The following is a 14,568-nucleotide window of genomic DNA, read 5'->3' as shown; positions in this document are numbered from 1 at the left end:
GCTAGGTGACATTGGGCAAGTAGATAAGGAGGGGGGTATTCCTGGCCAAGTGTCCAGCACTGGCTCAAGAATAGGAAAGTATGTGAGTTGGAGAATGAAAGTGGTCCTGTGGGCTGAAGAATGGGGGCCGTGGGAGACCGTGGAAGGAGGTGGAAAGCTGATGTGTGATCTTCCTACTCCACATATGTCACTGGGGGCAACAGGAAAGAGAGCTGGGGGTCTTGTTCTGTAAGTGAATCTCCAGTATCCTCAGTCACAATCTGTAGTGTCTGACCTCGGTCTTAACCTGAAGGGAGGGCAAAGCTTTGGTCAAACTGCCCCACCATATGGCCACCTTGGGGCTAGACCAGGGTGTGGGAGTGGAGAGCCTCGGGAGAGTAGGGCAGGGTGGTGTGAGACAGAGTGTGAATCAGCACACCCGACTTGGTATGTGAGCTTTGGATAGACCCCCCCTTTCCTTGTCTGAACTTAATCTGGCAAGGGTGGGATTCCCTGGGTGGAGAGATGCTGGGTGCAGGCTGGGAGAAGGTGGGGCCTGGATGGGTTGAGCAGTGGGCAGGGGTTGAGTGTGTGTGGGCTCAGGGAGAGCCAGGAACCAGCTGTCTCTGAGTACCTTGTTCCCTCAACTCTCTCCCGCCACCACCTGCCTCCAAACACCATCAGCTCCCCTTTTCTATTTTTTTTCCGCCTTTCTTGCTTCAAAGGTGTTTTGCCTAAATGGGTTTGTGTTAAGATATTAGGTCGATCACTCAGCACATTTCCCTCTGCTCAGAGCCGAGTGCCATGAATAATGCAGCTCTGACAGCGTGGCTGCTAGTGTCCAGTGGCCTCCATTCAGATGTTCCCCAGTGCTCCATGCCCCCCCACCCCCAGCCTGCCCCGCCCCCCCTCCCCAGGTGCCTTCCAGGGGCCAGGCCTTTTCATCCTCACCACAACTGGGGCCGTGTCTGGTGTGAGGTGATGGAGGTTCAAGTGGGACTTCTGCTTGTGTTCACACCAAGCCTGCTCTCAGTTTCTGGTGTCTAGGTCCCTTCCTCTGCTCCCGCAGACCCAGTTCAGTCCCCCTCTGGAGTGGCAGGACTGGGCATGAATGGAGGGCCCGGTCACAGAGTGTGGGTGTGTGTGTATGTGTGTGTGTTTCAGAGGAAAGACAAATTTTGCCTCAATATGTGGTCCACTGAGGCTGCTCCTTAGTTACTGGATACACAAGATAAACAAGGTGCCAGGGGCCCTCCATTCCGTTCTTGGAAAATTCACCACCACCAACCCCCCCATGGTGTCTTGGTAGAACTGATGGTAGTGAAGGACAAAAGGGGAGTTAATGGTTCTAATGTGTGGCCCTAGCTGGTGTGAATGACCTGTTAACAGGGTTAGCAAGACCACACAGATGCCTGGGGCAGCAGGGGGGGTCTCCTGGGGCCTTAGTGTCAAAATTGGGGCATATTGGAGAAGCTCAGCCCCAGGGCCCTTCTCAGTTACAGGATAAACCCGAGGAGGTGCTTGTGCACACGTGTGGTAGTTGTGTGAGACTTGTGACGTCCCTGACAAACTGGTGCAGGAGCCTGGAGTCTAGTTGTTGGCATTGTGTTGTTGTTGTCAAGTGTCATCCAGTCGATTCCGACCCATAGCGACCCTGTATAGGGTTTCCGAGGAGTAGCTGGTGAGCTTGAACTACTAACCTTGCAGTTCAAACGGCTTTGCAGTCTGGCGTATTAACCCCCAGCGCCACACCAGGACTCCGTTGACATTGTGTAGTTGTATTTAATTGAGAGGGTTGGGCACTGCTGGGCAGGGTTATGAGACTGTGTATATGGTGAATGATTGTGTGAGGTGTGGGGTGTATGAGGCTGTGTGTGGAGTTGTGTGGGTTACATGGAGCTATGTGTGTAGCTGTATGTTGCTGTGGAGCTATGAGTGGCTGTGTCATTGTTTGAAGTTCTAACTGGTGCTAGTGGATGATTGGGTGAGGGTTCATATGATTTGTGTGCCTGGGTTAATGCACTGGACTGTAAAGTCATTTGAACCGCAAGGTTGGCGGTTCAAGCTCACCAGCCGTTCCTCAGAAACCCGATACAGGGTGGCTGTGGGTCAGAACGACTCGACAATACTTAACAACAACAACAATGCATGAGTTTGTGGGGGGGTGAATACGGTTGTGAAGCTGTGCATGGGTATTGTACGAGCCTGTGTTGCTGTGATTGTGGAGTTGTATGAAGTTGTGATTGTTGCGTCAATGAATGTGTGAGGTCAGGTTCACATCCTTGTGGTTGGGAGCCTGTGTGAGACTGGAGTCGGGTTCATATATATGGCCAGTGGGCGGGATTGTAGGTAGTGAGTGGGCTGCGTGTCTGTGAGGTTGTAATGGTGTTTAGTGTGTGATTCCTTGAGGATGTGTGTCCTCAGGTGTGCATCATGTGTGGGGGCCTGGGAGCTCATGTTTCGGAAAGAAAGGATGTGCATCCTGCTTGGACAACCTTGGGGCCTCTGAGCTGTGGCTCTGGGGTGTACTCAGCACCCTGTCTCCCAGGGCAGTTCTCAGTTGAACCTGGTATCCTTGGTCCCCAGAGCATATGAACCTTGTCAGGCCTGGGTCTTGACCTAACTGGTGAATCAGATCTGGGCCCTCTCCTACCAGTTTCTGCCTGCTGCCTGAACAGCCTCCACCCCCACTAAGTTTTGCCCTCCATCAAGGGTGTTAGTTTTATATGGCAGACCCAAGTCCTTACACATTTGACCTCACACCAGCCCTAAAACTTGTTTAACTCCTTCTCCATTTTACAGATGGGAACCCTGAAGCAAGAGAGGCTAAATAACCTACCCAACATCACATAGTCAAGGAGTAAGGAAACTTGTATTCCCACCTATGTCTTTCTGGCTCAATTCAATTATTCATCCATGAAACCCCACTGCCTCCCACCCACCAGAGCCAGCCACTCTGGCCACACAGGAAAGCTAGATGTTCCACGTTCTACCTCTTGTCTTTCTCTACTGCTCACTCCCCTGTCTTCAAGCCCTGGGGGCTCAGCCAATTCGCATGGCTATTTTATACTTTTCTTCATTTGTTCATCTTTTGCATGTGAATTTCCTGAGCACTCCTGGCAAGGAGTTTGTATCTAAGTGGAAAGAGTAAAATCCCAACAGCAGGCAGACTTGAAAGAGGTCTAGGTAAGTATAATCCCTCGTGTGTGAGCCCCTTGAAGGCATTGGCAGTGCATTGATTATCTGAGTAGCCCAGAGCCTAATACGAAATGGGCGCCAGCTGCAATTGGTGCTCCATAGCTGTGGACAGAGAAGTGACCAGGTGGTGACTTTGAGGGGTGGTCACAGTGGGCTGTGGGCTTAGAGAGGGTTTGAGAAAGTGCAGGTGCCCACCTTGGATTCCTTCAGAGCCTTGGCTCCCCAAGCTATCCCCTCCTGTCCCCATGAGTCTGCACTCAGTCATCCAATAAGTGTGGATTACCTGCTTGTCCCGAACAGGTTCAGAATGTGTGCTGAGCCCTTGAAGCCCCTCACAGAGAGAGCAGACGCCAAGGAGCAACTGCAAACCTGCAAGGGGAAGGCTGGGATGGGGGAGCCAGAGGGTCACCAAACCAATCCCAGGTGGGGAACTCCTGGCTGAGGAACAGCCTAAGCAAAGGCCCAAGGGCCTGCTGGAGGACAGATGTGAGGCAGAGACATAGACCTTGGGTCTTTCTCTCACACACTAACCTGCACGCATGCGTGCACACATGGGGGATCCTGAGGATTGTAAACAGGGAGCTGCTTATCAGGTGAAGGTGCACTTTTCCAAGAGACTAGAGTAGAGACTGGATGGAAGTGAATAGGAGCAGGAGCTCCTATAAAAGAGAAGGAATGGGCTATGTACCAGACCCCAGCAACCCCCTCGTGGGGCTCTCAAACCCTATGGGGAACCCCACTCCAGATGGAGTTGGAGCTGGTAAGAGGCAGGCAGTGAGAGAGGCTCTTCTGGGCCTACCTTTCACCAGTCCTCGTGCCCCCTGCTCCCTCTGGAGCAGTGCTGGGGCAGCTCTGTGCCTGCTCCCTGGAACCTGCTAGTGCGGCTCCATTTTTTTAGAGAAATGCTTTGTTCTCAGTTGAAAACAAATGGACCACCTGTTTGTCACTGAACCCTCTGAATACCTTTGGTCTCTTTCTTGAGAGCTGTTTGTGAGGGGTGGTTGGGGGTGGTGGTTTGGGGATCTAGCTATTGAGGTAGGACCAGGGGAAGAGAAGCACACCAGTGTGTGTGTGTGTGTGTGTGTGTGTGTGTGGTGTGTAAGAGAGCGAAATCATAAAGGTCCAGGGGGTAACTCCCAACCTGTTTCATTCCTCACCCCCTACAATCTGTCCTCCCTCCTGTAGCCCGGAGGGGGAGCCTGGGGGTCCCAGCTTCTTGGGGTGGATTACTAAGGCCCTCTTTTCTCTCCACATTGCAATTTGCTGCCTTCACATTTTTCCCATAATGTAAACATTTCCACTTGATTTCCTAGGGGTTGTGTTTTCATTGTTTTTCTTCCTTTTTACACTTCAAAGGGGGAAAAAAAACACCAAAAAAAAAAAAAAAACAGGAAAAGAAAAAGAACCAAAGGCCAGGGAGGAACCACAGCCTATCAGTCTTGTTACTGCTTCTTAGTACCTTCCAGTCAGTGCCCACGGGTGACCTTGTGGTTCAAACCGACCTTGCAGTCTAGCGCTTTGTCCTACAGCGCCATGCCAGGACTTCAAGAGCATGGAAATCACTCTGCTCTGAGGCCTTTTCTCATCCCTCCTGGAGCCCATGCCTGGGGTGGAGGTGGGGCTGCCAGTGGAGGGAGCAGCACTGAAGGTATTGATGAAAAAAACAAGGCTTCAGGAATTGATGGAATATAAATGGAAAGATTTCAACAAACTGATGCAGCCCTGGAGGTGCTCACTCATCTGTGCCAAAAAATTTGGAAGCCAGCTACTTGGCCAACTGATTGGAAGGGATCCATGTTTGTGCCCATTTCAAAGAGAGGCGACGCAATGGAATGTGGAAATCATCGAACAATATCATTACTAGCACATATGAGTAAAATTGTGCTGAAGATCATTCAAAAATGGTTGCAACAGTCCATTAACAGAGAGCTGCCAGAAATTCAAGCTGGATTCAGAAGAGGACTTGAGACTAAGAATATTACTGACATCAGATGCATCTTGGCTGAAAGCAGAGAATATCAGAAAGATATCTACTTGTGCTTTATTGACTATGCATTGGCTTTTTGCTGTGTGGATCATTACAAGCAATGGATAACATTACAACGAATGGATATTCTAGAACATTGAATTGTGCTCATGAGGAACCTGCACATAAATCAGGAGGCAGTTGTTAGAACAGAACTAGGGGATACGGAATGGTTTGAAATCAGGAAAGATGTGTGCCAGAGTTGATTCCTTTCAGTCTGTATGCTGAGCAAATAATTTGAGAAACTAGATTATGTGAGGAAGAATGTGGCAGCAGGATTGGAAGAAGACTCATTAACAACCTATGATATGCAGATGATACAACTTCGCTTGCTGGAAACAAATAGGACTTAAAATACTGATGAAGATCAAAGACCACAGCTTTCAGTATGGGTTGCACCTCAATGTAAACACAGTGGAAATTCTTAAAACTCTATGAATAAATAACTTCATGATCAGTGGAGAAAAGATTAAAGTTGTCAAAGAGTTTGTTTTGCCTGAATTTACAATCAGCAGTCATGGAATCAGCAGTCAAGAAATCAAAGGCTATATTGCATTAGGCAAATGTGCTGTACCAGATCTTTTTTAAGTGTTTAAGAGCAAAGATATTAGTTTGAGGACTAAGGTGTGCCTGACCCAAGCTATAGTATTTTCAGTCACCTCATAGGCATGTAGAAATTGAACTTTGAATAAGGAGGACCTTATTTGAGTTATGGTGTTGGAGATGACTATCAAAAGTAGCATGGACTTCCAGAAGAACAAATAAATCTATGTTGGAAGAAGTACAACCAAAGCATTTCTTAGAAGCCAGGATGGCAAGACTTCATTTCTCATACTTCGAATATGTTATCAGGAGGGACCAGCTCCTCGAGCAGGACATTATGCTTGGTTACATGAAGGGTCAGCAAAAAAGAGGAAGACCCCCAATGAGATAGATTGACACAGTAATAGCAGTAATGGGTTCAAATGTAGCAACAATTATGAGATGGTTTAGGACTGGACAGTGTTTTGTTTTGTTATACATAGGGTCACCATGCGTCAGAACAATTAGATGGCACCTAACAACAACAATAAACAAGGCAAAAAGTCTATGCTAATTTAAGGTTGGAACCTTCTAATGTCCTCAGGTCAGAGTTATCCTAGAACCCAGTTACACCAACACGTGGAATTATGTGATTTCATCTGCATGAGTATGTTATCTTTGTTGCTCCCACAGATGTTTTTATGAACACAAATTTTGTCAAATTTCTTGGTGTTTTAGCTACAATAGTGTGGTAGGTAGTCTTTGTGAGCCTATATTAGTAACTGTTTTTGAGAATGAAGTAGCAATTAAAAGAAAAAAAGGAAAAAAAGACTTCTGATCAATTAATAATGGTGTAATAATGTAATTTTATGTAGAAGGATTTTATAAAACTATTTTGTTCTTTGTATTCATAGAATCTAAGAAATACTACATTTAAGCAATTTACAACTATTGTTGTTTTTAAGTGCTATCTAGTTGGTTCTGACTCAGTAACCCTGTGTAGGGTTTCTGAGGAGTAGCTGGTGACTTTGAGCTGTCAATCTTGCCCTTGCAGTCCAATGCTTACTTATCCTACAGCATCACATCAAGAGTCCATCTACAACTGTATCTATCCATCACTTATTATTCTATGGTTAAAACTGATACTAAATATTACTAAGGATTCATAGGCTTGGTGCGGGAGGAGGCCTGTCCGGGTTGGCACCAGTCCTGGTGACACCACTGCTCTGGGAGAGACACAGTCACCTTAGCTGGACCTGGAGGTCACCAGGAAAGGTCACCAGACCACAAATGGAAAGGGCACAGAGACCACAGAATAGCACGGGAAACCCAGATCAAGTTTCAGGAGCAGAGATTTAAGTATCACATGAATGTCAGGAGCAAGGGGGAGGTTGGAGAGTTCTAGCCACACCAGGGGAGGTGGCTGGCCCAGGAAGAGCTCATCCTCAGGAGGGAGGAGAGGGCAGCCCAGGTGGGAATGGAGGAGATGGGCACAATTTCCAGATCTACATGCCTCCCCTCATGTGCACTGAACTGGGAGTAGCTTTGTGACCCTCTTTCACAGATGAACAAAGGGAGGCTCAGGTGCCACTGTGAGTTCTCCAATAGGCAAGGACTGGAATACTATCGCTGACATTGTGTCTCAAAGTTTTGTCTGCACTGAGTTCTGGGATCCAGAGTTACTAAGCATTGACATTTTGCCACCTTTTAAAAAGAAATAAAACATTGTAGAATGGGTAGAAACTCCCCCTGAGTCTCTCCAATCCTATTGGTCTTTCCCTCTCCCTTGAGGTCACTACATCTCCGAAGGTGGTACAATCCTTTGCTTTTCTTTAGTCTTTCAAAAGACAATTTTATTTGAACACCTATTATGTGCCAGGCACTGTTGTAGGCACTGGGGAAACAAAAGTTCCTGACTTTATACAGCTTTATCTTATATACAAGGAGGTCTGCGCCCATAAATAGGGATTCCCTGGCTGGCGCAAATCATGAAGCGCTGAGCTACTAGACAAAAGGTTGTCAGTTCAAATTCATCCAGAGGTACCTCAGAAGTAAGGCCTGGTGACCTGCTTCTGAAAGATCCCGGCCTTAGAAACCCTTTGGAGCCGTTCTATTGTGCACGTATCAGGTCACCATGAGTTGGACTCAACAATTGGCTTAATGAAATGAACAACAACAGCAGCCTCCTGAATGATAAATACGATACTATGCGGGTCATTAAATTCTACGTGAATGAAACAGATCATGCTGCAACTTGCTTGTTTTCAGGATTTTGTCATGTTGATAGAGTCCATTGTAGGCACATACCACAATTTATCCATTCTTCTGTTGTAAAATATTGACACAAGTTACCCTGCAGTGCATGGCTCTGTTCATGTCTCCTTGGTCCAGCTGTGAGTTTCTCTGGGCCTGATTTTGGGGTGCAGTGCTGGCTTGTTGGGGATCAGCATGGTGAGATTCACTAGCTATTCCTCCTGATAGCCCTGGTGGCACAATGGTGAAGTGCTTAACTGCTAACTGAAAGGTTAGTAGTATGAACCGACCAGTCACCACGCAGGAGAGAAGACCTGGTGCTCTGCTCCCCTGAAGATTGCAGCCTAGGAAGCCCTGGGGGGCAGTTCTACTCTGCCACATGGGGTCGCTATGCGTCAACTTGAAGGCAAACAACAACAGCTATTCCCTCATTACTCTCCAGGTATTGTGCTTTCTTGTAGCCGAGGTGATGGTGGTGGTGGGAGATGGTGGCTACTGAGGTGTAGGACTAAGGACAGCTTAGACAGGTGGGGTAACACTGAGGGAAGGGTGTGGTCTGGAGCTGGGGCAGGCTCTGGTGGACAGTACAGCTTGGGAGTGGGGCCGGGTGGGATGAGGCCTCAGGTGGGTGCATGGGCAGGCACGGTCAGTGGGACCCCGGAACTGGGAGGTGGACAATGCCACAGCACTCATTGGGGTGTTTAGTCCCAGACAGCTATGCTCCTGCTCTGCTGACAGTGTGACAAAGCAGGTGAGCAGCAGTAAGGGGGCTGGTCTGGATTCAAACCTCATGAAGCCTCATCTGGAGGGGGCTTGGCCCCACTACTATGTGACTCTGGGCAAGGCACTCCCCCTTTTTGGCTTGCTCAGTTCAGTTTGGACCAGGACGTCTCTGAGATCCCTCCAGCCCTGCTGTGCTCAGATGTTCTTGGCAGATGGCCAGGAGGTGGAGGCACTCACTGGCTTGGTCTGGATGGCAGAACTTGGAGCTGGTGTCTCTCAGGGACCTGGGAAGGTGAATGTGGTATGAAAGGCTCACCATGGGGGACCCAGAAGGACCTAGGGGCTGTGAGGGGCACCCCAGGTGCCTCCATTGCCTCTTCCCTACTTATGGGCCTGATGCCTCTGTCCAGAGATGGGGAGTGGTTTTGTCCTCCAGGTCTGTGGGGGCTTTTGTTTGTTATCTGTCTGAATGCCTGGACTCGTATTTTCTTAGATGAGAGACTGTGGGGGTGGGGAGAAGCCCCCTCCCTGGTGAGGAGGTTTTAAGAAGAAGACATCTGATGGCAGCCCCAGGGGTGTCAGTTGTGGTTCCCATGATGGCGGAGCTGCCAGAGAGGGCGGCAGCCGCAGGGGATGGACATGGGTTGGGCTGTTGGGATTGGGTCTGTAGGTGTGTGGGCTGGTATGCACAAGGGTGGACTGTGCATGACCATGTGCTAGTGTGTGCATGGCTGTGTATGTACACCCATGTATACATGTGTCCAAGTGTGTACCAACCAGCTCACACACCGGGGCTGCAGAAGAGGCTCCAGCCCTTTGATTTCAGTTGCATGTTGTGGGTCAGACTGGTTTTCAGTTGACGGTGGTAATGAGGAAAAAGAGCTTTCTGGGTGGGAGGAAATGGGGTCAGAAGAGCCCTAGAGACCAGCCGTCTCCTTCTCTGCCTGAGAGAGGCTCTGGACACAGAACAAGATTGCAGTCCCAGATAAGGCTGTGTGACCTTAGTTAGGTTCATCAGTACTTCGGAGCCTCAGTTTCCTTATCTGTAAGATGAGGGTGTGTGAGGTTTAGCGGTGCCCAGTGTGCAGCAGGGCAGTATTGGTCCCTCTTGGGCTGCTCCATGTTCCTCTGCTCCACATCCCCACTGCTTCCTGTCAGATTGTCTCCCTAAGCACTGATGCTGACAACCTGGCAGGTGAAGCAGTGGGGCACTTGGCGTCTCACCCTGGGGCTGCTCATCTTGGGACAGGTGCTGTGTTTGGGAAGTTCTACGCTCACAGGCTCCCCATGTTTCATTGAATCCACCATACAGTCCCTTATCCATGTGGCTGCTGAAGCCAGATAACCTGCTGATGCCAGCTCTGCCCTTGACTCTCTGTGTGACCTTGGGGAAGACACTTAACCTCTCTGTGCCTCAATTTTCTCATCTGTAAATGGGAATGATACTGTTCCTAGAAGAGTGAATCCATGTAAACTTTTCAGATTATTATCCAGCTTGCATCAGACACTCCATAAACGTTTGCTGGTATTATTGAGCTGTGCATAAACACCATCCAAACTACCCTGTCCCCCCACGCCCCTCCATCCCATCTTGTGGTTGCAAGACTATCAAACCTTTCTCAGACTATGGTTGCATTTCAACTACCTTGTGACTCACTCACAGTCTTGCTGACAGATCTGTGGTCACCTCATTCTTCTATTACCAACAAAATGAAGCACACAAGATATCCTCCGGGGTGCCCGGCAGGACCTTCATAAAAAAAATCCTTAGAGGGAGCATCACCTATAAATATTACTTAACCTAACAGTTCCTCCCTGTTCCAGAACAATTAACTTCCATCCTCTGCCCCTGGCTCCCCTTCTCCCTCCTGAGCCAGGTGGCTCATCCTCACCCCCCATCCAGCCTCCTCCTCTTGTCCATCTGTCTCCCCAGATTGGGGGAAGAAACGTTGCAATTGGCCCATTTTCTGGCTGGAAAGGAACCATATGGAGGGTTTAGCTGGGAACCGTGTCCCTACCCAGCCACCATTACTGCATGGCCTAGGCTTTGGGTGCAGCCTGGCTCCCTTGGCTTTCTCTATGGCTCAGGACTTGAAGGGATCCTTGTCTTGCTCAAGGGCCTTGCTCCTTCTCTACATCGCTCTCTTTCCCATAAACCTTCTGGTACCCATGCTCTTCTCTAGTTTTTGGAACTTCTTGGGTGTCTTAGGAGAGACCAGCAGGGCGGGGCCTATCTGCAAGTGGCAGAAAGTGAGCGGGGTGGGAGCTGGTCAGGATTGGGGCAAAGGGGTATGTATGGTTGCTTTACCTGCTGCTAAGAGCAAGGGGGCTGGGTGTGTACAAGCTCTTGTGTGTGTCATGTGGCCCTGGGTCCAGCAGGGTATATTAGTATAGCCTTTCCATTCCAGTTAGTGTACCATTTCCCCTGAAATAATTCACTACCTGGCTGCTTGTACCTCTAACCCTCTAAGACTCAGCTCAGTGTTACCACCTTTGGACAGCCTTCTCTTGTTGCTACTTCCTTGCCCCCGGATAGGGATTGATTTCAGAACCACCATTTCTGACACCTTCCAGAGTGGGGCTGGGTTCTAGTATTCCTCCTGGGGCTGGTGGGTGGAAGCCCAGGTCCACACATGGAGACACCAGATGTGCTGGGCCAGCATGTCTGTGCAGAAGGCTCAGGTGGCCTCCAGCTTGGAGGGGAGGTCCAGATGCCCCACCAAGGTCATTGGTTTGAGGCATTGACTGGGCCCCAAAAGAATCCTGTTTAGGATGCAGTTGGTCTGAGACTCTGAGTGGGACCCAGAAGAGGGTGATCATCTTAAATAAAGGATCTGTGTTTATCAAGAACAATTAGTCACATTTTCTATCAATCGAGGCCTGATTTTGCTATCAAGGGCCCCCAGGGTCTCATTCTATAGGGGTCTCCAGCTCCTGGACCTCAGTAGGTAAGAAACAGCATGGCTTTGTGTAAACCGTTCCTCTGAGCCTCAGTTTCTTCATTTGTAAAATGTGGACAGTTTCTTCATTTGTCAAACAGCAGACTGCAAATGCTTTCACACTAGGACATCAGGACATCAGGTGAGGTTTAAATACACAGTTGATACTACGCCAGATCCCCCTCCCCCTTTTCCTGCAGCACTCAAGTGAGACATGTCTGAGGTTGTGAAATGGTGAAGTAACTGTGTGAAGTACAACGTGTTACGAATTTTCCCAATGCTTCAGCCTCACAATCTGGCTTTGAATCCTGGCTTCACTGTATATTGATTATGTATCCTTGGGCAAATTGTGTCCTCTGTTGAGCCTTAGTTTTCCCATCTGTGAGATGGGGCTACAAATAGGACCTATATAATGGGTTGTTGCGAGGATTAAATAGGTGGATCACTGGAAAACTCTTAGAACAGTACCAGGCACATAGCGTATGTCCAGTAAATAGCAGCTGTCTCATTTGCTCTGCACAACACCATGGGGTTAATAGGTCGGTTTGAACCACAAGGTTGGTGGTTCAAACTCACCAGTCGCTCCTTGGAAACCCTATACAGGGTTGCTATGAGTCAGAACTGACTCAATGGCACGTAACAACAACAGATGGGAAAACTGAGGCCTAGGAAGGAAAAGAGCAGTGTCTGAGATCAGTCTGTGGGTTTGGGGCAGAGCAGGGATCTGAACTCAGGACAGACCCTGAATCCCAAACCCCAGTTGCTTCTGGCTGAGTTTCGACTTGGTGGGCTGGGCCGTGGGCTGAAGGGGACACAAGGCTGGGACCCAGGAGATGGGCTGAAGGGCTGGAGCAGATGTGGGGCTTCTCTGTGATGAGAGACAGAGCAGTTAGAGTGGGCCGAGTAGGAGCAGCTGCATCGCTGTGGTGGTCCCACCAAAGCTGATTTCAAAGAGGGTCTTTGGATGGCTTCTGCAGGCTTGTGTATAGGTGGGTGGTGGGTGGTGGATGGGGTGAGCTTCTTACAGGGGAATGAGCTCAACAGGCAGGCAGACCCTGGCTTCTATCCCCTTCCCCAGGACTCCGCCAGGAAAGAAGTGCTGAGGTTTGTTCAGAGAAGTAGGAATGATGGGAAGGCCTCAAACACCGACTCCAACAGAGCTTGTTTATTGTTCTGCCTAAAGACTCCCTGTTAAAATTGCTTCCCTGGGAATCTGATCACAAAGAAGGTGTGGGAGGCTGGGGTGTCACCGCCCCCTTGCTGAGCCAAGGTGCATGGTGGGACTGAGAGCTCTTGGACAGGGGCCTGAGGAGAGCAGATGGTCACTAAAGCTGGGGTTACAGAGCTGCTGTCCAGCATGGTGGGCACCAGGCTGCAGCCGTGTATGATGCTCTTACCAATCAGCGCCAGGCCCAGTTGGGTAGCTCAGGATCTGTGTGTGGATGTCTGTGGGAGACGCTAATGGCCAGGGTAGGCAGTTTTCCTTTCAATCTGATTTAATCTTCCCAAATCTCTTTATGAGGTGGTTTCAATAAAAATAACCAGCATTTACTGAGCACTTACTAGATGCAGACACTGTTGCATTTATATACATTAACTTACTTATCTTTATTTATTTCTTTAAAAAAAAAAACTTTCTATTGTGAATGGAGTGAAGATTTACAGAGCAGATAATCAGTTTTACCTTCAACAAATCATGTATTTTGCTTCATTACAATGATTGTAATCCCTTCCATGTACCAACAGTTAACAGTATTTTCCTCTATTCACTTTAATATTACATTCCCTGTGTCTCCCAATACCTTCACCTTTCCTCCTTCTTGTTGTATGTTGCCAGCCCTGTCATCCATGTTGACATGTGTACACTCTAGCCCATGGATAATTTTCCCTCCCAAGCACCCGTAACCATCATAGAATGGTTCTTTGTTCTTGTTGTTTTAATTTTAACCAATCAAATGTTTTGTTTCACTTCATTGATTACACTCCCCTCTATGCAACAACAGTTACCCTACTTCCACTGTGTGGCTTCCCTTTTACATCTTATTTTTCACTAATGAACAAAACAAAAATATTTGCTGTACACATACAAAACAGAAAAAACATATATTTGTTTAAATGTCCAAAGGGCACATGTTGCAAGCCAGCCTCCTGCCTGCAGGCACACAGTCTTTCTCAGTCCATGGGCCTAGAGCCTCAGCTGCTCTCTCTCTCTATATACCATCACCTCTGCCACCATATCTGTGGTCCCATTTTTCTGGGTAGGATCTCATACTTCACTCATTCTCTTCCTTCTTGTTGGTCCTGGGGTCCTCTGTTCCTGAAATGAAAGATTAACTACTCCCTATTTATTTATGACTTTAATTAAGCCTTTCTTGTTGCTTGGCATTTCATATATATTAACCCTTTCAGTCCTGTCAATACTACAGGTTGCTGTTTTCTCCTCTTTACAAATGTTGTTGTTAAGTGCTGTCGAGTTGATTTCAACTCATAGCAACCCTGTGTAGACTTTCCAAGGCTGTAAATCTTGTGGGAGCAGAAAGCTTCATCTGTCTCCCTTGGAGCAGCTGGTGGGCTAGAACTTCTGACTTTGTGGTTTGCAGTTCAGTTCTTATTGTATACAGCCATCACGTTCCCTAGTGTACGCCCCAAGATTTCCATATGCAATATCTATCAGGCAAGAGGTGGTCGCATTATAGCTGGGAGATACTGACAAGTCCCAGGAAGAAACAGACTTTGGAGTAAAGATAGAAAATGCCTAGTGGTTGAGAGTGCCTGATTGGTGAAGATCTCACTTCATTTCACCTCAAGATGACTGCCAAATGAACTCATTTATTCTTATAAAACCCTTTGAAGTTGATAGCATTGTTAGCTCCCCTTTACAGATGATATGTTTGAGGCACGGAGAGGTTCTGTAACTGGCCAGAGAAC

The 14,568-nt window shown here is 48.2% G+C and overlaps 1 protein-coding gene across 2 annotated transcripts in view; it reads left to right on the top strand.

Moving 5' to 3' along the window:
- Positions 1–14,568, top strand: part of GRM4 (glutamate receptor, metabotropic 4) — a 142,301-nt gene that overhangs the window by 86,412 nt on the left and 41,321 nt on the right. The gene's annotated exons all lie outside the window — the stretch shown is intronic.

This window comes from Chrysochloris asiatica, unplaced genomic scaffold, assembly GCF_000296735.1.
Source record: "Chrysochloris asiatica unplaced genomic scaffold, ChrAsi1.0 scaffold00038, whole genome shotgun sequence".
Classification (NCBI taxonomy): Eukaryota; Metazoa; Chordata; class Mammalia; order Afrosoricida; family Chrysochloridae; genus Chrysochloris; species Chrysochloris asiatica.
This window is presented reverse-complemented; position numbering and strand designations above follow the sequence as displayed.